General features: G+C 45.4%; 1 protein-coding gene across 1 annotated transcript in view; it reads right to left on the reverse strand.

The window, feature by feature from the left end:
* The window catches only part of LOC309819314 (phospholipid-transporting ATPase VA-like), a gene marked incomplete at both ends in the record, with an annotated part of 136928 nt that overhangs the window by 105038 nt on the left and 10617 nt on the right, over positions 1–21273 (reverse strand). The gene's annotated exons all lie outside the window — the stretch shown is intronic.

Raw genomic sequence — 21273 nt, forward strand, 5'->3', positions numbered from 1 at the left:
ACCGTGCCCCATCCTCCCTGTCACTTCACTCAGCATATGTCCCCAGATGCCACACCTCTGTTCTACTAATGGGCATCGTTCTGTGGAACCCCTCCCCTTCTCTCACTGTGGGTTGAGGGTCCTTGGTCCAGAACTCTAAGTCTATAATTTTCCCACATCCAAGAAAACATGACACTACAAGATTACCTCTTTTTGTTTTCATTATTAGACCCTTTTAAAATATTACCTTTAGGAAGCTTGTCACCTGATGAAACCTTCAGTATCTAAGAGCTTATGGGAGTCAACTTTCAAATCTAAGGAATCCATTTCCTCAGATGCACAAAAGATACCAGAAAACAGTTGGCCGAGCTGACAGTGCTCTCAGAGGAGCATCCACCCTCCTCCAGCTTCATGGCTTCGCCATGTGCCAGGCTCCCTGCATCCGACAGCCCATCCGCATCACTAGAAGCTAGAACTGTAATTAGGGTGCATGATGAATCCACAGTGAAATGCAGCCAGACTTCCTACCCACCCACCACTCCCCCCACAGACAGGCTGCACCCTGGGCCCGACCCAGCACCCTCCACTGTGTCTGGACGTCTGGAAGCACTGCCCACACCCACTCCCTCCTCTGGAAGCCCAGCTCATTCCAAAGCTGCGTGTGGCTTGGGCTGCGGGGACCCACCCATACAAGGTACTCAATGCAATTACACGCCGTTGGGCCATGACCGTAACTGCAGTGTGTTCTGTGTATTTATGCTCCCTCCAAAAAACGTCACATTTATTCATGGACACAGTTAATCTCCTTGATAATATTTTCCAGGGGAATGCTATGGGCGGGCAATTCCTAATACGGGAGGGAACCACTTTCGGGAGTTCTCTAAAAACACACGTCAGTGTGTAGAGATGTGAAAGCAAAGCTGACCCAGCAACATCCTCAAAATACTTGGCAATCAGAGTGTCTTCAAGGATTTTTTCCAAATACCATATGGATTAATGCACCGCGTTTTCTGAGTTTCTATTTATCTACAATCTCTTAACCGAACCATATGACGTGCCAGGCGCTGTGCCAGGCATGGGGAGCCAGGGACCATGAGCCAGACTCTCCCTGCACTGAAAGCACCACCTCACTGCCTGATCAGGTGAAGACACAGAAGACAAGCACAGCCAGAGATCTCCAAAGAGCCACACCACCCTCGGCTCTTAACAACTCATTATTTACCACCTAAATGGAATCCTTTACAAACAGAAAACCAACAAACCTTGCCAACAGAGACAAGTGTCAGTAAGTGACTACATCAATTACACTGTGATGAACAGTGTCCTCAAAAGCCATGTCCACCCAGAACCTCAGAGCACAACCTTATTTGGAAATAGGGTCTTTGTAAGTTAACATGAGGCCACACTGGAAAAGGATGGGTGCTAATCCACGGACTGCTGTCCTTTGTAAAGAAAACAGAGACTCACACAGAGAGAAGACAGCCCTGGTAAGAAGAAGATAAAAGCTGAAGCCATGCAGCTACAAGCCAAGGAAAACCACGGATGGCCAGCAGCCACCAGGAGCTACATGAAGCAAGGCTCCCTCGAGCCTTCAGGGTGAGCACGGCCCTGCCAACAGCTCCATTTCACGCTTCTGGCCCCCAGAACTGTGAGAGAATAAATTTCCATTGTTTTAAGCCACCCGGTTTGTGTCCAAACTACCAAAGCCACAGTGGAGAGTTGAGCTCCACTTCCTATGCTGACAGAGACCCTGTTTCAGCAGGGCACAGACGTCACAAAAACAGGAGACACTCTGGGTCCGTCACAGGGATTCCACACTGGCATCTTTACATCCCAGGTTGCTGATGGGCAGATTCCATTTTTTGTTTTACGATCATGGGAACTATTTCAGATGGATTCTAGGTTTTTTCCAAGCGCTTATCCTTTGCATCCGAGTCACTCTCCTTTCATGTACTACATGTAAAGCAGAAAAGTAAAACAAAAACGGGCAACCACCAGCCTTCTGCCTAGAGAGGAAATTAAAAGAGCACAACGCACACGTGCATGCTGGCCACACTCCCCAAAGACCTCACGGAATGGAATACCCCTGTCTCTAGAGAATGGAAACCTGCTTCCACAGCAGCCAAGGTGGACCGGTTAGAGGCCAGTTCAGGCTGACTTGCCTGTAGGATCCTCAATTTTATTTTCTGAAGAGTCACTTGCCAGTAGAGTACTGCTACCAAACATTTCTTTTCACTTTGGAGTCAAAATTTAAAAAGAAAAAATATAAAAGGAATCCCTGCTCTGTGGCCCCCCTAACCCCCACAGGGGCAACACCCCCAGAAGTGGCTCTCCTCTGTGTCAGGGCAGGGACATGGGTACTCAGTCACCAACATCAGCAGCTGCTTCCGGGGCTGCAGGAGTCAGTGCAGCCTTTAAGGCAGGAACACAATCCCGGGGTCTTGGGCATCCCGCCCTCCCTCCCTCCCAATCCCTTCCCACTTTTTCTTCCCCCGCAGCTCCTTATGTTATTCCTGCTCCACATTTCCCAGTGGATCCCTTCATTTCTTCCTCTCTTTCTGCACCCTTTTCTCTTCGCTAATTCTATTCCCTTTCTAACTTCCTTCCAGAGGGCTGTCTGAACCAACTACCCCATAAGTGTGGTGGCAAAAGAAACTCGCCCTGACCACAGAGGTGGCAGTGCCAACGTCAAAGAAAGAAGCGTTTAAGGCTCATGGCGTGGGCTGAATTACTGTAGACGTCACTAACACAAGGCAACCAAGTGCAGACACATTTTATTAAACTCCTGCCTACCTATTCAAACACTAAGACATCCTCAAGGCCCTCGCAAACCCCACTTCCTCCAGGAAGCCATCTTGGGCAGTGCAGCCAGGGCTGACCATCCCCCCTATCCTCTCAGACAGCTATGTAATTAATTAGTGCCAACTATGTGCCAGGAACTGTCCTACATATATTGTAGTACTGGCTCACATGAGCTGGTCTCCATAGCAACCCTAGGAAATGGGTACCATCATCACCCTTGATTCACAGAGGAGGAAAGTGAGGGCAGAAGTCACTTGCAAAGAACCACACTTCTAGAAAGGCCATCTCTGTGAGCACCTGTCCCTCTGACTCGGCTGTAAGCCCCTTAAAGACAAAGGCCAATGTTTCACCTTTGTGTCCACAGAACATCTGCAACTGGGCTTCATACGCGTAGATGATGATGCTGACTTGAGGAACAAAAAGGAAAGGTATAAACTGCAATGCTCTTTAAGCTCTAAGATCTTATTATCTAAAACAGATGGGCACCAATGGGTACAGGACCAGAAACTGTGCACACTCACAGTCACTTGGGTGGAAGTTACCTGTCTGCTCCCATTCAGCAGGGGGGTCCTAGGAAACAGCTGAGGATAGGGGGCAGGCTTTGGGCAAACTGAAGGGGGAACACACAGCAGACCTGGCTAAAAGGGGAGCCGGCAGGAGGGAAGATGGGCAGAGGAGGGCTAAACTAGGTGATGATGCTCTTAGAAGAAAGAGCCTGGCTGGGGGCACTGCCCTTGGGCAGTGTGGAGGTCAAGAGGAGGGAGAAAGCTGATGGCACCAGTGTTCTCAGGCCTGTGCTCCAACTTCAGCAAGCGGCAGTACCAAACACAGAAGACAGCACCCACCCCAGAGTCTGATTCAGTAGGTGGGGGACAGGGCATTACAATGTGAACCTCTAACAAGTTCCAAGGTGATGCTGATGATGCTGGTCCAGGGACCACACTTTGAAAACCACTGCGCTAGGGATTTCTAGCCATAACTTTAGCAGAAGTTGTTCCAGTGTTTCTATGACATACCACACTGGTGTCTGTCGTTATACCCCACATTTAGTCAAGTTAAAACTGGGTCTGCTTTGGTCTCTGAGTTCAAACAGTATAGGTCCAGCTGCTTTCCAGAAAAGAGGTACCTTCCAGTTGCCACTAGCCTTCCTTAAGAGACCTCATTCTACTCTGCCTGCAAAAGAATAAACCAGCGGGAAGCAAGTTTGTTTTCCTGTGATGGCTGCAAACCAAGGCAGTAAAGGGGAAGTGGAGAAGAGGAAATATTCACCTAGGGAAGCAAATACACTCGGAAAAAGCACCTCTCCAGCTGATTCTGATATGGTCTCCCCAGGAGGGCTTCCCCCACCCCACCCCCCACCTATACAGCTAAGAAAGCTAGTTTGAATGGATTAATGTATACGGCAGTAAGACTCATTGTTTTATTAAAAACTCAGACATACTGAGATTTTTAAAATAAATTTATTTATAGATTTATTGATTTTTGGCTGCATTGGGTCTTCGTTGCTGCACGCGGGCTTTCTCTAGTTGCAGCGAGCGGGGGCTACTCTTCGTTGCAGAGCATGGGCTTCTCACTGAGGTGGCTTCTCTTCTTGTGGAGCACAGGCTCTAGGCGCGCAGGCTTTAGTAGTCGTGGCACGTGGGCTTCAGTAGTTGTGGCTTGCAGGCTCTAGAGCGCAGGCTCAGTAGTTATGGTGAACGGGCTTAGTTGCTCCGCGGCATGTGGGATCTTCCTGAACCAGGGCTTGAACCCGTGTCCCCTGCACTGGCAGGCAGATTTTTATCCACTGCGCCATCAGGGAAGTCCCATACTGAGATTTGTAACTTTAGTAAATCTCATTAGATATGAAATGGCCTTCAACTTTCAGAGAAATGGTGGTTTAGATAGGAATTATTTTGTCACATGGTTACCCTTAAGTAATTGAGAGTAAGAAAATATGTAAAACTACTAAGATGCTACTGGGTGGGGGTTGGGGGGTAGATAACCAATTAACATAATAAGAAGAAAGCTGCGGATAGCTAAGGCTAAATGGCCCAGGCATTTAACTCTGGTGGGCACATGTCAGAGAAGCATATAGGTCATCTTTGCTCTACATCCTGGTCCCATGTAGCTGGTCCCATGTGAAGGCCCTTTCGGGAAGTGTGTACTCCATCTGGGTCCAGTTTTCTTGAGGTTTGGCAGGTTCTCATTTGGCCTGATTCAGACATAACAGAAACTCGGATACTCTGATTTTTCAATGTGAAACCAACATACTCAAAATGCTTACCACTCAACAGTAAGAATCTCAGAGGCCTAGCGAACACTTCGGAATGTACTCTTCATCTCACATCAGGTCACATGCCTGCAAGCAAGCTCAGCTCCTGCACAAGCCTCAGCTTCCTTCAGGAGCCAGAGCAAAGGTCCTGGACCTGGAGATTCCAAACGGCCTGTGACAAATTCACATCCCCAGCAGAGCCACAGCTGGGTTGGGTGACAACTTCCCAAGCCTCAGTGTGAAAGCCCAAGGCGGCCCTGGCTTGAACCAGATTTTAGAGCATCCCAACAACAGCCTCAGGGCTCGCCTCTGTGCTCAAGGCCACCCCTTCAATCTCCGTTGTAGCACAAACATTTTTTTTTATTTTATTGAAGTACGATTGGTTAACAATGTTGTGTTAATTTCTGCTGTACAGCAAAGTGACTCAGTTATATGTATATATACATTATTTTTCATATTCTTTTCCATTATGGTTTATCACAGGATATTGAATATAGTTCCCTGTGCTATACAATAGGACCTTGTTGTTTATCCATTCTATATATAATAGTTTGCATCTGCTAATCCCAAACTGCTAATCCATCCCTTCCCCCAAATAATTTTATTAATCCAACAACAGAGATTGTTACTCAAACGCTGATCAAGTTTTGATTTTCTGCAGCTTTAAACGCGATGGAGTCCCTTGTAGCCTCTTCAAGGAAGTGTTCCGCTGAGAGTTAAGACTCTTGATTAATGATATTGTGTGTGGTACTTCCTTTAAATTATTTCCCCTGAGCAAACTGGGAAAGGGCGGGCATGTCTCCAAGATGTTGTTCTAGAAGTAGCCTTTCTCTACAGTTAGAAATCAAGGTCCTTTCGGAGGCATTTCCTATTGAGAACTTCCTCACCTTTCCACAGGACTGCAAGACACCTGCCCCTGTTCTTATTTCCTGGGAGTGAATGTCTCTGGCTGAAAGCTTGTTTATTTTAGGAACATCCCATGCAGTGTAGTGTTTCTGCGCAGTATCCATCTCTTGTAAATATGTTAAAAATGTGTATTTACATAGGTGTCAACTGTGACATAGCAATATGCTTTCATCCAAGACCAATTCTTTCTAGAAGACACTGGCTATTCCTCAGCATCCAGTTACAATCCTGATCTCAAAGGTAAAGGGCTGGGATATTCCCAGGACTGAGACAGGGTTAATAAGTAACTCCAGGGTGTGTGCATTAGTGCATCCGTTCCAACATCATTATCTGAATTACTCATAACAATAAGATAAAAGGACATTAAGGGGGCTTCCCTGGGAGCGCAGTGGTTAAGAATCCGCCTGCCAATGCCGGGGACACAGGTTCGATCCCTGGTCCAGGAAGATCCCACATGCCATGGAGCAACTAAGCCTGTGTGCCACAACTACTGAGCCCACGTGCCACAACTACTGAAACCCGTGCACATAGAGCCTGTGCTCCACAACAAGAGAAGCCACCGCAACGAGAAGCCCACGCACCACAATGAAAAGTAGTCCCTGCTTGCCACAACTAGAGAAAGCCCGTGTGCAGCAGCAAAGACCCAACGCAGCCAAAAATAAATAAATGTATTTTTTTAAAAAAGGACATTATTAAGATAAAATTATATGGGATATTTCCAGGCATTAATTTAAGCTAATATTCCCGAGTGTTTTATATTTTCCTTATAACCAGAGAACCAAGTCACCTCAAAGTCAGGTATGGAATAACAGCAAGATTCTTCTATTTGCCCTTAATTACAATTATTCACAAGGTATATATGCTTATACCCACACCCATAAGAAATGTTGGTACCCAAGCGCTTCATCTCTGCTGGGACGTGTAATGTCTGACACTACCACTCCCTGGGAAGAGTGGCAGCACATCTCTCCCCATCTTGCTGCAATGGTAGAGCAACATGAGGGAACAGGCACCCCTTCAGAGGTCATGGTCCTGGCAGCCTCACATTCCCACTGTCTGGGTCCTAGAAACATTGATTTCTGTGTCTCCTTTTCATATTTAATAATTATAGTACTTAATAACAAAATGATCATTTTTAAACTTTTTTTTTTTAAATAATAATAGAGTCACAGGAAGTTGCAAAGAAATGTAGAGGGCTCGTGCACCCTTCAGCCAGCCTCCCCCATGTTAACATCCTGCGTTTCTGCATAACCAGAGTATGATATTGAAACAAGGAAACTGACAAGGGTATAACCTACAGAGTTTATGCAGATTTCACCAGCTTTAAGTGCACTTGTGTATGTATATGTGCACTTCTATGTGATTTTCCATGTGTAACCTCTTATAAACACCACCTCAAGATACAAGACCCCCTCAATGCTACCTCTTTGTAGCCACACCCACCCTCCCCTTCCCTAACCCGACAACCACTAATCTGTTCCATAATTACGTTATATCACAAATGCTACGTAAATGGGATCATGCAGCATGTTTCCTTCTGAAATCAGCTTTTTGCACTCAGTAAAATGTCCTTGAGGCCCATCCAAGTGGTTATGTAACAACAGTTCATTCCATTTTATTGCTGAGTAGCATTCCAAGGTGTGAATGGACCACAGTTTGTTTAACCATTCACCAGTTGAACACCTGGGTTGTTTCCAGCTTTGGGCTATTATGAATAAAGCTGCTGTGTACACTCGTGTACAGATTTCTGTGTGAAAATAAATCCTCATTTCTCTGGGGTAAATGCCCAAGAGTACAGTTGGGTTCATACAGAAATTCTATTTATGGTTTTAAAAGGATTATTTCCCAAAGTGGGTGTATTTTACAATCCCACAAGCAATACTTGAGACATCCAGTTTCTCTGCATCTGTGGCAACATTTGGTGTTATCACCATTTTTGTTCTTGCCATTCTAGTAGATGTACAGTGATATCTCCTGGTGGTTTGAATTTGCATTTCTCTATTATCTAAGGATGCTGAACGTTTTCCATGTGCTTACTGCCACCTGCATATCTTCTCCAGTGAAATGTCTCCTCATTTCTTGCCCATTTTCAAATTAGGTTTTTTTAATGTTCAATTTTTAGAGTTCTTTATATATTCTGAATACAAGCACTTTGTTTGTGATTTGCAAATATTCTCTACCAGTCTTTAATCTGTCTTCTCTTTTTAACAGGGTCTTTCCCACGGCAAATGTTTTTAATTTGATGAGGTCCAATTTATCAACTTCTCCTTTTATAGATGCTTCTTTTGGTATCAAGTCTAAGAACTCTGTGCCTTGTCCTAGGTCCTGAAAAAACATTTTGAAATGTTTTCTTCTAGAAGTTTTGTAGTTTTACATTTAAATCTATGATCTTTTTGGAGTAAATTTTTGTATGAGGTGTAAGGTTTAGGGTATTTTCCTTTCTTTCTTTCTTTTTTTTTTCTTTTTTGGCCTCTAGATATTCAATTGCTCCTACACAATTTCTTAAAAGGCTATACCTTCCTTCATTGAATTGTTTTTGGTTCTTTGTCAAAAATTAATTGGACATATTTGTGCAGGATTATTTCTGAGTCTCTATTCTGTTCCTTTGATATATGTGACTATGCTTTCGCCAATACCACACTACCTGGAATTCTGTAGCTCTACAGCAAGCATTAATATTGGGAAGAGTGATTCTTCCCATTTTATTCCTTTTCGTAACTGTCTTGGCCATTCTATGACCTGTGCTTTTCCACATAAATATCAGAATAAGCCTGCCCATGTCTATGAAAACTTCGCTGAGATTTTGATAGGAATTGTGTTAAACCTAAAGATAATTTTAGGGATAACTGACATCTGCGTTACAATGCTTCCTCCAACCCATGAACATGGTATGTCTCCACATTTACCCTGATCTCTTTTCATTTCTTTCATCAGCACTTTGTAATTTTCCTCATGCAGATATTGTATGAGCTTTATTAAATTTATATCTAAGTATTTTATTTTCTTTGGAGCAATTATAAATGGTATTGTGTTCATGCTTTCAGTTTCCACTTGTCCATGGTCAGTGTATAGAAATGCAATTGATTTGTGTATGTTGATCTTGTATGCCGTAATCTTAATGAGCTCATTTATTAGCTCTAGGATTACTAGTTTTTTTTGTTTCTGTTTGGGTTTGGTTTGGTTTTGGTGGTAGATTCCTTAGTATTTTCTTCATAGGTAATCATGTTTCCTGCAAATTAAGTTTTATTTTTTCTTTCCAACCTGTATGCATTTTGTTTCTTTTTCGTATCTTATTGCAGTGGCGAAAACTTCTAGTACTGTATCAAGTAAGAGTGATGAAGCTAACATTCTTGTCTTTTCTCATTCTTAGGAGGGGAGGCATCAGTCTTTCACCATTAGTATGATGTTAACTCTGGGATTTTTGTACATGCGATAAGGGAGTGGAAGGCACCTCCCCGGGTTGCCTTCCACTGTGGTGTGGGTGGGTGGGCAGACACCCCTGGGCCTGGGTCTCCTTATGCTACTGGGTGGAGAGCAGGGCACCCAGAGCTGTGCCAACACTGCTCCTACAGGAGCATCAGTGCCTGCTGGTGCCCTGTGTGGGATGGGCCTCCCCTAGGTCTCTGTTGAGCTTCCCCTTTGGCCACAGAGACTTTTTTGTTTTTGTCTATACTTGTTGGCAGTTCTGGTTACAGGACTATCCAAGCCCAGGCTGGATGTACATGGGAGGTAGAATGGAGACCCAGAGAATTCACCGTGCTATCATACTTCAAGTTCTCAGGTCCCCAGCCAGTCTGCCTTCTTCTCTCAACTTCCAGTGTTCTTTGACTGTTGTCTGTTGAATTATTTCCAGGATTTGGTTGTAGGGGAGGAGTTAGGAAAAGTGAATCTACACCATCTTGTTCTGGAACCAGAAGTCTCTGTTTTTCAATTTTTCTACCATGTTTCAATAAACTGCGAGAAACTAAAACATCAGTTTACTTGTAATTTTGAGATATTTCTATAAGAAATGCATCTTTTTCATATTGTGATAAATAGAATTTACATAATCTATATATATATATGATTAATGTCAGCTGTCTTTAAGGTCTCAGACACAAATGTCATCTCTGATTTTATAAGGTGTCTTTTACAGCTAAAAGTCTGACTCTATTATCAAGTAGTTTTATTTAACTATTAAAATTGCCTTCCTCCACCATCCAGAATTTCAAAACCTAGTGTTCTAAACAGCTACAGGAGGTGCCAACAATTTAAAGTTGGAGTGGAGGTACAAAATAAAACCGTGCAAACTCCTGTCTACCCGGGTCACTCCATATACCTCCCCACTCCCCCATTCCCCCACCCCCGGTGCCAGACAGCAGGTGTGAACCTAAGGAGCAAAGGCTCATCCTCCACCCCTCATCGGCCTGAGGTGTGGCTGGGGCATCTCAAGTCGTTCCTCACTACTCAAACCCACATCAGTGTGTGCAGAGGGTTCCAGGGGGCCACACCTCTGGGGATGTCAAACTTCAAAACAGAAAGCTGGAGACAGAAGGCAACTCTTCCACGTGAGGAGACAGAGATGCGATTAAACGGCAGGGAGTAGAATACCTTCTCTAAGAAACTGACTGAAGTTTGCCTCTGCATAGACTGAATAGCTCATGTTCCCAACTCATTGCCTAGATTTGGTACAGAAAAGACATGCTCCTTTCTGGGGCGGGGGGAGGGGGCGCGTGGCGGGTTGACACTTGCATCCCTTATGACAGCAAATGTGCACGTGCACACAGACACACACGTGTGTGCACCATCAGCTCTTTTAGGCACATATGAATGAAGACAGCTTCTTTCAACATCTTTCCCTAAGCCCTGACCCCGCAGATTTCCATCTACTCAGATTTCACCCCAGCCCTTTGAGGATGTTCAAGAAGAACTCATCCCCCAAATAAAGACAGATGCTGGGTCACCCACACGACACTCCCAGTGTTTGAACTCTCACAGTCAATCACGCCAAGCCCACAGCTCCTGCCACAGACCCCACTAATTCCAGAAGCAATTTCTGGATGCTGTTTCTGGTTGATACCAGAAACTCTAAATTCACAAACACTCAACAGACACTGTCAGAAAGGGCTGGAGTCTCCTTTTCACTTTTCTCCTCTTTCCCATGGCCTTAAAGCATAGTTTTGAAGTATTTGTCTAAAACAACAATATCACCCTCTGCCAAAACTATGACAAAGCCCACCACACCAGGAACTTTTGCTCAAGATAAATCAAGTGGAGATGACACCTTACTTTACTATCACTCCAAATAATATGAAGGAGCCAAAATGTGAGAAACAAATGACACAGGCCACAAAGCACACAGGGATTAAAAAATGCCTTTGTCATACACTTTGATAGCATGTTTATTATTTCTCATTGGTTGTATGTCATAACATTACAATTTGAATGCTTTCAAAAAGGGAGAGAATTTGCCATTCAGTGGAAATGACCTTGAGATAACAAATCTTGGAGTTTCTCTGTACATCCCACCTCTGGCCAGCTGGACCCTCTACAAACAGGAGGATTAATAAACTCCAACCTCAAGTTAAATTATGATGCAAATCAAAGGAACTTTTATGGGCCTGAACAAGTGTACTGAAGCTTAAGAAACATTTTTCTACACATCCACTTTCCTAATATATTCGTTTTTATGATGTCCTATTTTTAAAGGGATATTTTAATTTCTCAGGTAATCAAAAGGGAAATAAGTAAAGTTGTTTTCCTTTAAAAACAATTTCTGTGTTCCTGAAAGCTTTCAAAATGTAAGTAGAGTGAGAACTCACTTATTAGTAAAAGAAGGTTGAAAACCAGCCTCTTTCAGAAAGGGCTTCACGATCATGCAGTGAGAGTGATGTCCCCTCACCATGCCCCCCCACACACCACGCACTCTGATTGGTGGGGGGGGGGGAAACAGGGGGCCCTCCCTGTCCACACCTTGCCCATCCCACAGGGCTGCAGGCAAGCAATGGGGCGGGCACATTGGCCCTGCTCCCGCAGCAAAGCCACCAGCACTGCAGACCTGCAGATTCACCCTCTGGGGACAGGCCTAGCCCCAACTGTAAAATGAGATGTGGAAAAGGGGTGAGGCTATTCGGGCATGGATGGTGTGACAGCCTCAGGGACACAGAACAATCTCAACCCCTCCCTGTCTTCAGTGACAGATTTTAGGTCCACTGGGCCCTCCCCATCTTCCTCCAATCACCAGTCACCACATGCCTCTGATTTGACCAAAAGGGACACAGCCCAGAACAAGGGCCCCATCAAAAGGGTGGAAGTGACACAGGAGAAAGCCCCAAATGCAGGGAGATGGTGGCACCTCCATCTGATGAGGTGGAACTCACCAAGCAAGACCTTGGCCAGAGATTCTCAGGAGTTGTAAGACACCCTGGGCTCTGACCGTGAGGAATCAAAGCGTGAACAAGGATGGAGACTCTGAACACCAGTAAGGATGACAGAGGTGAGAAAGGTGCCAAAGGCGGCGAAGATCAAGTCACACCTGCAGAACCGCGAAGTCAGCGGGCCCTTTCTCCTGCACGTGTGGGCATCAGAGGTCATCCCAGTGATGCGGCAACAGTGACACCTGGTGCCTCCACCTGCGTGCACTGCAGTGAGCCCACAGCTCTGCCTGGGCGGCCAGTAAACAGGGCTGCCTCTGGACCCAAAGGAATCTCAAGCTCAAAGATAAAGGGCGGGATGATATCCAGGCAACAGGACCATGAGGGAGCACCTGACCCAGGCTAAGTTGACAGCAGTGCCCCCAAGCCCGCAGGTGTGTAGCTGGGGGGACAGGTGTGGTTACGGATACACCAGCCAGACTCCTGGAGACCTGTCTGTTGGCAGCACCACCTGAAGGTAAGGGGCTGAAGCAAGCCACACAAAAGCTCCCATGAACTACGGGGTGGGGAAAGACCCCGTAGTTCATGCTGCCTAGATGCACCCTGACTGTGCCATCCTGGATACATAGATACAGCCCCTGGAAACCAGGGCATCCAAATGAAATCCATGCAAAACATCCCCATAAAGGTCAAGCACAAGATACCCAAGCAAATACTTGTACACCCGTGTTCACAGCAGCATTACTCACAACAGCCAAAAGGTGGAAGCAACCCAACAATGTCCATCACCAGCTGAATGAATGAACACAATGGGGTCTACACATACTCCCTGAATATCATTCAGCCTCAAAAATGAAGGAAGTTCTGACACATGCTACAATACGGATGAACCTTGAGGACATTATGCTAAGTGAAATAAGTCAGATAAAAAAGGACAAATTTGTATGATTTCACTCATGTGAGGTCAAAGAGACAGAGAGTAGACTGGTGGGTGCCCAGGGCTGGAGGAGGCAGGAATGAGTTGTTGTTTAATGGGGATTATTTCAGTTTGGGAAGATGAAAAAATTCTGCAGGTGATGTTGATGGTTGCACAACAATGTGCATGTAATTAATGCCACTGAACTGTACACTTACAAATGGTTAAACTGGTAAATGTTATGTGTATTTTACCACAATAAACTGGTAAATGTTATGTGTGTTTTACCACAAAAAAAATAAAAATAAAAAATACTTTACTTTAAAAGTAAAGCACAGGAAAGAGCACACTGGAGGGCAGGTGGCCGGTGTGCCCATGCAGCGTGGCTCAGGCTGCCCAGTGTGAACTGACAAGCCATCTGTGCCCAGAAAGTGGACATAGCCAGACATCCAGCAACTCACAGGCCACGACCACCAGACGGACTTCATGGCACACAGGGAAGGACCGTCCCTCTGAACAGTGGGCATTAGCGGTGCCTGAGGTTCTTTAAAGTTCCTAAGTGGCCCTGGATAAATAAAAGAAATCCAGACAATGAACTGGACTGTGCATCTGAACACACGCAACGCTCTCCAGTGAACGAAGATAAACAGAAGGCCAACTGAGGATGCTCCAGGGCAATGCTCACACAAAAAATCACACCATCACTGAGGTGCAGAAAAACATCACCACTTTAACTTGTAATTTACTTACCTTACTTTTAAATTCACTTATATATTCATGCATTGCACTACATGTCTATGATTTATACATAAATAAGTCCATCTTGACACACACACAAGTGCTTGTGACTTAGAAGGGTGTGAGATCAAAAAAGTTTGGAGATTACTGCTCAAATGAACCAGCTACACCAAAAAGAATGTCCATTACAACATTTAAACTTTTCTAAAAAGCATACATGCTCTTGGTCATTAACCCTTGGTAAATTCTGGATCCTGGCATGTGTCAGGATAACTATCTGGTTTCAGACACTTTCTCAAAAGCCTGAAATAATTAAACAGCTGGAGCCTTATCTGCACCCATACACAAGATGAAAATGGCCCTGGATACTCACGTAGGGTAGCACGCGGCCAGCATGTGGCTGGTGGCCCTGGGTAGCATCACCTGGGATCCCAGAGCCCAGAGCCATCTGTCCCACTCCCCAGGTGCACCCACTCTGAGCCGAGACCTCCCTCTCTGGGCCACCATTTCCTGAGAGGCTCAATGAAGAATTTATCAGTACCTCCAGGGCTGGCTGTGAACTTCCAACACAAATTCATAAAAACTCTGAAAAGTATACAGTGCTAGAGACATGTATGATGTCTTATCACTAAATATTTCAACTGAAAAAACAAGTAAACACCTCTTTTCCACTCTACCATGTCCTCATGCCCCATTCAGCAAACATGGAATTCTCAGGTATCATCAGCTGATTTCAAACAGCTACAGATGTTTTCAACTGAAACTAGATAAATCGATAGGAACACACAAAAGGCTATGGTTCAAGAACTTGGTATTTGTTTGTCAGATCCTCCCATCAACAGGGATGTGTTCATTTCCTGTGGCTTCTGTAACAAATCATCACAACTCAGTGGCCTGAAACAACACAAAAGTGTTATCTTACAGTTCTAGAGGTCAGGAGTCTGATATGGGTCTCGCGGGGACAAAACCGAAGTCTCAGCAGGGCTGTGCTCCTTCTGGAGGGGGTAGGAGACAGGGTTTCTTTGCCTTTTCCAGCTCCCAGAGGCCACCCACACTCCACAGGTTGGGAACCCTCCCTCCATCTTCACAGCCAACAACAGCCAGTTGAGTCCTTCAAACGTTGCATCTCCCTACCCTCTCCTCCTCTACATTTAAGGACTGGTGATGAGACTAAGGGCTCACCAGAACAATCCAAAATAATCTCCCCATCTCAAGGCCAGCTGATTAGCAACCTTAATTACATCTGTAACCAACCTTAATTCCCCTGTACCATGTAGCCTAACAGAATCACAGATTCTGGGGATTAGGATGTGGGCATCTCTAGGGGGCTGTTATTCTACCAACAGGCGTTCATTGTGTCACGATTCAGGTATCACAAGGATTAGTTCACTCATCAGATCAGAGATGCTGAGGCCCTGTCACAGAATCACAGCAGGGGCAGTGAGGACTGGCTGGTCCCAGAGAGTAGGACAGGACAGAGCATAAGGAGCAGAGGAAGGGCAGAGATGCCCAGGATACAGAGGAGGGACTCCTGCTCCAGGTATGAATGGCAGCAGGAGGGAGCGGTTACCAGGCCTTGGAGAAAAGGGCTGGGGATGAGGAGAGGGTGCTGGGGCGGAGGGGCTACAGGTGTGTGCAGTACAGCGGAGAGCAGGTGGCCCGGGACCTTGTGCACAGAGGTCCAGGGCTGCAGCTCAGCATGCAGGGTGCAGATGACATCGGGATTAACCAAGAGGTTCCAAGAGTCAAAGAAAAAGATGTAACATTTATAATCCGAAAAAGACAGCTCTGGTGGCAATGAAGAGGGGAGACCACAGGAGAGGTGCAGAAGAAGCAGGAGTAGCTAAGTTAGGAAGTGAAGTCAGACACACAAGGAAGCTAAAGAAGGCCTGGAGTCTGTCAAAGTAAGTCAGAAGGAGAAAGACAAATACTGTATGCTAACACATACATATGGAATTTAAGGAAAAAAAACTGTCATGAAGAACCTAGGGGTAAGACAGGAATAAAGACACAGACCTACTAGAGAATGGACTTGAGGATATGGGGAGGGGGAAGGGTAAGCTGTGACAAAGTGAGAGAGAGGCATGGACATATATACAGTACCAAACGTAAGGTAGATAGCTAGTGGGAAGCAGCCGCATAGCACAGGGAGATCTGCTTTGTGACCGCCTGGAGGGGTGGGATAGGGAGGGTGGGAGGGAGGGAGGGAGACGCAAGAGGGAAGACATATGGGAACATATGTATATGTATAACTGATTCACTTTGTTATGAAGCAGAAACTAACACACCATTGTAAAGCAATTATACTCCAATAAAGATGTAAAAAAAAAGAGGGCCTGGGGTAGTAGCTGTGTGGAGACACATCTTAACCCTAACAGTAGGGTTACTGTTACTCAGGTGTGGGGAAGCCAACAGATCAGGAGACACTGCCAGTGAAAAGATAGTTTGTTTCTCACAGTTCCCAGGAGGAGAGGCCACGTGAGAAGCACCACGGCAGTCAGGAGGCAGAGGAGTGAGGGGAAAACGTGGGCAAGAGACTTCACTGTGGTTTCCGTGGGAAGGACAGGGTGAGGCAGGGTAACCAGGCTCTGGAATAGTATCAGTAGGCTCTGGGACATAGGGGCTGTCCTCAGCTGTCTGCTACCTGGCCCTGAGGGTTTGGGGGCCCTGAGTGTGACAGCCTGATAAAAGGGTGTATAGGGTGTGGGCTCTGGATTGGTTGGTTTGCATATGAAAGGCACACTCACTGGCCAGCTCCCTCTAGGAACTGGCTGGTCCTGGGAGAACCCATCCATCCACAGGTGGCAAAGCCCTGATGTCAAAGCCTCTGAACACAGACAATTAAAAAACAAGGGCCTGAAGAAGCAGGGACTGACTTAAGATGTCACTGTATGCAGTGATTGGGATCAAAGCCAAGAGTAACAGACAGCAGCCACCCCTCCTCCAGCCCCGCAGCACTGTGAAGGAATTCCCATTAAGTCACAGAAGATCAATGAGACAGAAAAGAGGGTGAAAAGAAAGTAAGGCCAGAAGCAGGGTGGTTACGGCGATCAGTGGGGAGTACCCACAGAACCAGGAAGATGCCCCTGCCATAGGGCAGCCACAGCCCTGGGACTCAGCCCCACACTGATGCTCAGCTGATGTGAAGGAGTCCCGGGCCTGGCGCCCTGGCCTAGCGTCAAGCCTGTTAAAGAGGCAACACAGCAACCAGACCTCAACGTAATGAATCAAACTTTCCACCCCGCTTAAAAGCGATGTTTTTTCTTTCCAAAAACAAAAAAACAAAAAACCACTGTAAGTGGAAAACGTTACAATGCCAGTCTCAATATGCCAGGAACAGTTGCACACATCTGATTTGACTAAAGTCTGTCACGGCAAAATAAATAAAGAAAATAAAAGAATGAGGATGATAACTGCAATATGGAATGTTAGGGCCTAGGCTGCTACCAATTAGTCATGAGAAACAAGACACATCTACTAAACTATCATGCCGTTTAACACAAGTACTCTTAGAAAATAAATACATGCTGTGTGTATCCTGAGGCTGTTAAATGAAGAGGGAACAAATCGTTTGCACACATTTAAAGATGGCTTGTTTGTTCAGATACAAAAGCTGAGAGCATCCCAAGAGGACCGCTGCCTCCCTCCCAACAACCCACTCTCTTCCTGCCGTGTCTTTTTGCCTCAGATCGCTCTGAGCTTTCCGAGTCAACAGATTTCCTGAGCCACTGGTCCTGAAGATGACCGGGATAGAGAAAATGGATGGATTTTGTAACTGAAATGAAAATGATTTCCAACTTGGCCAAGGGCAAGGGGAGAGGCCCCATCTGTGTGTCCACCCGGGTGCTGGAGAGAACAGCACTAGACTGGGAGGTGGCCACACCCTGAGTAATCCCAGGGCACCCTCCTCCGCCCACTCACTGTCAGGAGAAGACCCTGCATCTGGGCACCACCCGAAGGAGGCTGGTGGGACACGAAGCCAGGGCGGTTCAGGTGGGATCCACCTGCATGCGCCACGCCCGTGTCCCCATCTGCAGCTGACCCATGGGGCAGATGCCGCCAAGAGCCCCAAGGTCACATCTGACAAAGGAGAGAACTTGGAACCAAAACTGAACTCTCCTGAACTTGCTTATCTTTAGCTGTCATGGAAGCACACAGAAACACAGGGCGGGACAGAAGAGGAGTGAAAAGCGCCTGGTGACAGCTTGGGCTTCCTCCCATTCAGTTAACCCCTCAGATACTAGAGTCCTTTAGGAGCAGAAATTTCCATCAGAAGAGCACTGATGGGACTTCCCTGGTGGTCCAGTGGGTAAGACTCTGAGCTCCCAATGCAGGGGTCCCGAGTTCGATCCCTGGTCAGGGGAACTGGATCTCACATGCATGCAGCAACTAAGAGTTCACATGCTGCAACTAAGGAGTCCGCATGCTGCAGCTAAGCTCAGTGCAGTCAAAATAAATAAATAAATATTTTTAAAAAGAAAAGAAGAAGAAAAATTAAGGCAGATCTTGAGCTGACGGGACGTTCCTACTCTTCTAAGCTCTGGAATCTCAGAAGGGCCATGAAGTCCTCTTCTGAGGAGTCCTGCACGCAAGTCACTGGAGGAAGCCACCCTGGCTGCTCAAGACTTGTTCTCCTTTTGAAAACCAAGGACCTACTGTAGGTTGTTGTTGCAAATAGGTCAATGAATTTAACTCATTTGATATTTTTAAAACCAAAGAAAAAAAAGGATTTTACCACATCCAATGGATTTATAAAACTCACCACACTGCTTTCTAATTATTAATCTAAACAAACAATGCCTTAATGTCACCATGTCCCTGTAGTGCTTCTCCAGTGAAGTGCATTTCTAAGAAGATACCTGAGCCACCAGGAGCATCCCGAGATTATCAGGGGTCCATGAGATTAGCAACAGGAGTCCACAAGCTACTTTCAATATTTCAAAATGCTTTCAAAAGCAGTCCATTTACCCAGGATAAAACTACACAGGCTAATGACAAAGGTCTTTGTTTTGGCTAAAAGTATATCTACTTCAACTTGTATGTCGGAGGCAATGCATACAAACTGTACTCTGGGAAAAGGCAAAACAAGTAAACATAGAAAGCCAAGCTAAGTGTATTCTAAAAAAGCAAAGATCAAAATAGCTTCTCCATTTTTCCTGTGAATTCTTTCAGTGCATTATATATAGCAAGGTAAGTCTTGTACAAATGAGTACAATGGGCTGCCTTGTTAAGGGAATTCAACAAGAAGCTGGACCACCCACTGTAAAGGGCAGAACCCTAGCAGACACACAGCCCTCTCTCAATCTTCCCAAGTCAAGGAATCCAGAAATGTGGATAAGCTTTGTCTTTAAAATGTTTTCCAAAAGTCCTTTTCAATGAGGGCTTGACTGGTCTTGGGGACAGGGGGGTTCTTAATGGGGTGGGACTAACCAGAACTAGGCAAGAGCATCACATACCATTCAGCACCCTGGTCCAGGAGCACCAAGTCCTAGGAAGGCTGGCAGTCACTGTGATAACTGAATATTTGCAAACACACCTAAAGGCAGTACTGCCCCCACAGATGAGACACCTGACTCCTTCCAGAAAAGATGAAACCTACAGAGTAGCTGATCACCATAATGAATGACCATCAGATGAAGGTCCAGCCAGACCATAGCATGGCAGAACAGAACAGAACAGACATATTGGGCTTCTCAGGCCACTGAAAGCTATCAAAGAATTGTGTCAAAAATAATAAGGCCAGGGCTTCCCTGGTGGCGCAGTGGTTGAGAGTCCACCTGCCGATGCAGAGGACACGGGTTCGTGCCCCGGTCCGGGAAGATCCCACATGCCGTGGAGCCGCTGGGCCCATGAGCCATGGCCGCTAAGCCTGAGCGTCCGGAGCCTGTGCTCCACAACGGGAGAGGCCACAACAGTGAGAGGCCCGTGTACCGCAAAAAATAATAATAATAAGGCCTCTAATCGACTAAAATGGACAAAAAACCTGAATAGACATTTTCCCTGAGAAGATATACAAATAGCCAACAGGTACACAAAAAGGTGCTCAACATCACTAACCATCAGGGAGACACAAATCAAAACCACTATGAGATTATCACCTCACACCTGTTAGAATGGCTACTATCAAAAAGAGAGAGAGAGAGAGTGATAACAAATGTTGGTGAGGATGTGGAGAAAAAGGAACCTTTATACACTGTTAGCTGGAATGTAAATTGGTGCAGCCACTGTGGAAAACAGTATGTAAAAAAAATTTTTTTTAATTAAGAATTTAAAAAATTAAAAGTTTTTAATTCCTCAAAAAATTAAAAATAGAACTACCATTTGATCCAACAATTCCACTTTTGGGAATATCTCAAAAGGAAATGAAAACACTATATCAAAGAGACATCTGCACCCCTATATTCACAGCAACATTATTTACAATAGCCAAGATAATGGAAACAACCTAAGTGTCCACTGACCAATGAATGGCTAAACAAGTGGTACATATACACCATGGAATACTACTCAGCCATAAAAAAATGAAATCCTGCCATTTGCAACAACATGAATGTATGTTGAGGTTATTATGCTAAGTGAAAGAAGTCAGAGAAAAACAAATACTATATGATCTCACTTACATGTGGAATCTGAAAAAAAAAAAAAATCTCACAGTAAAAGAGATCAGGCTTGTGGTTACCAGAGGTGGGGGTGGGAGAAACGGATGAAGGTGGTCAAAAGGTGAAAGCTTCCAGTTATACGTAAGTACTGGGGATATAGTGTTAACATGACGACAATAGTTAACACTGCTGTAAGGTATATTTGAAAGTTGCTAAGAGAGTATATTCTAAAAGTTCTTAACACAGGGAAAAAATATTTTTTTCTTTTGCTTTTTTTTTGCATCTATATGAGATGATGGATACTAACTAAACTTAATGTGGTAATCATTTCACAATATATGTAAATCAAGTTATGCTGTACACCTTAAACTTACACAGTGCTATTTATTTATTTATTTGGGCTGCACATGGGTTTCTCTAGTTGCGGTGAGCGGGGACTACTCTTCATTGCAGTGTGCAGCTTCTCATTGCGGTGGCTTCTCTTGTTGCAGAGCATGGGCTCTAGGCGCATGGGCTTCAATAGTTGCAGCATGTGGGCTCAGTAGTTATGGCTCACGGGCTCTAGAGCACAGGCTCAGTAGTTGTGGCGCAGAGGCTCAGTTGCTCCACGGCATGTGGGATCTTCCCGGACCAAGGATCGAAGCCGTGTCCCCAGCACTGGCAGGCAGATTCTTAACCACTGCGCCACCAGGGAAGTCCCACAGTGCTGTATTTTAATTATATCTC

Source organism: Grampus griseus (assembly GCF_964374135.1).
Source record: "Grampus griseus genome assembly, chromosome: 2".
Classification (NCBI taxonomy): Eukaryota; Metazoa; Chordata; class Mammalia; order Artiodactyla; family Delphinidae; genus Grampus; species Grampus griseus.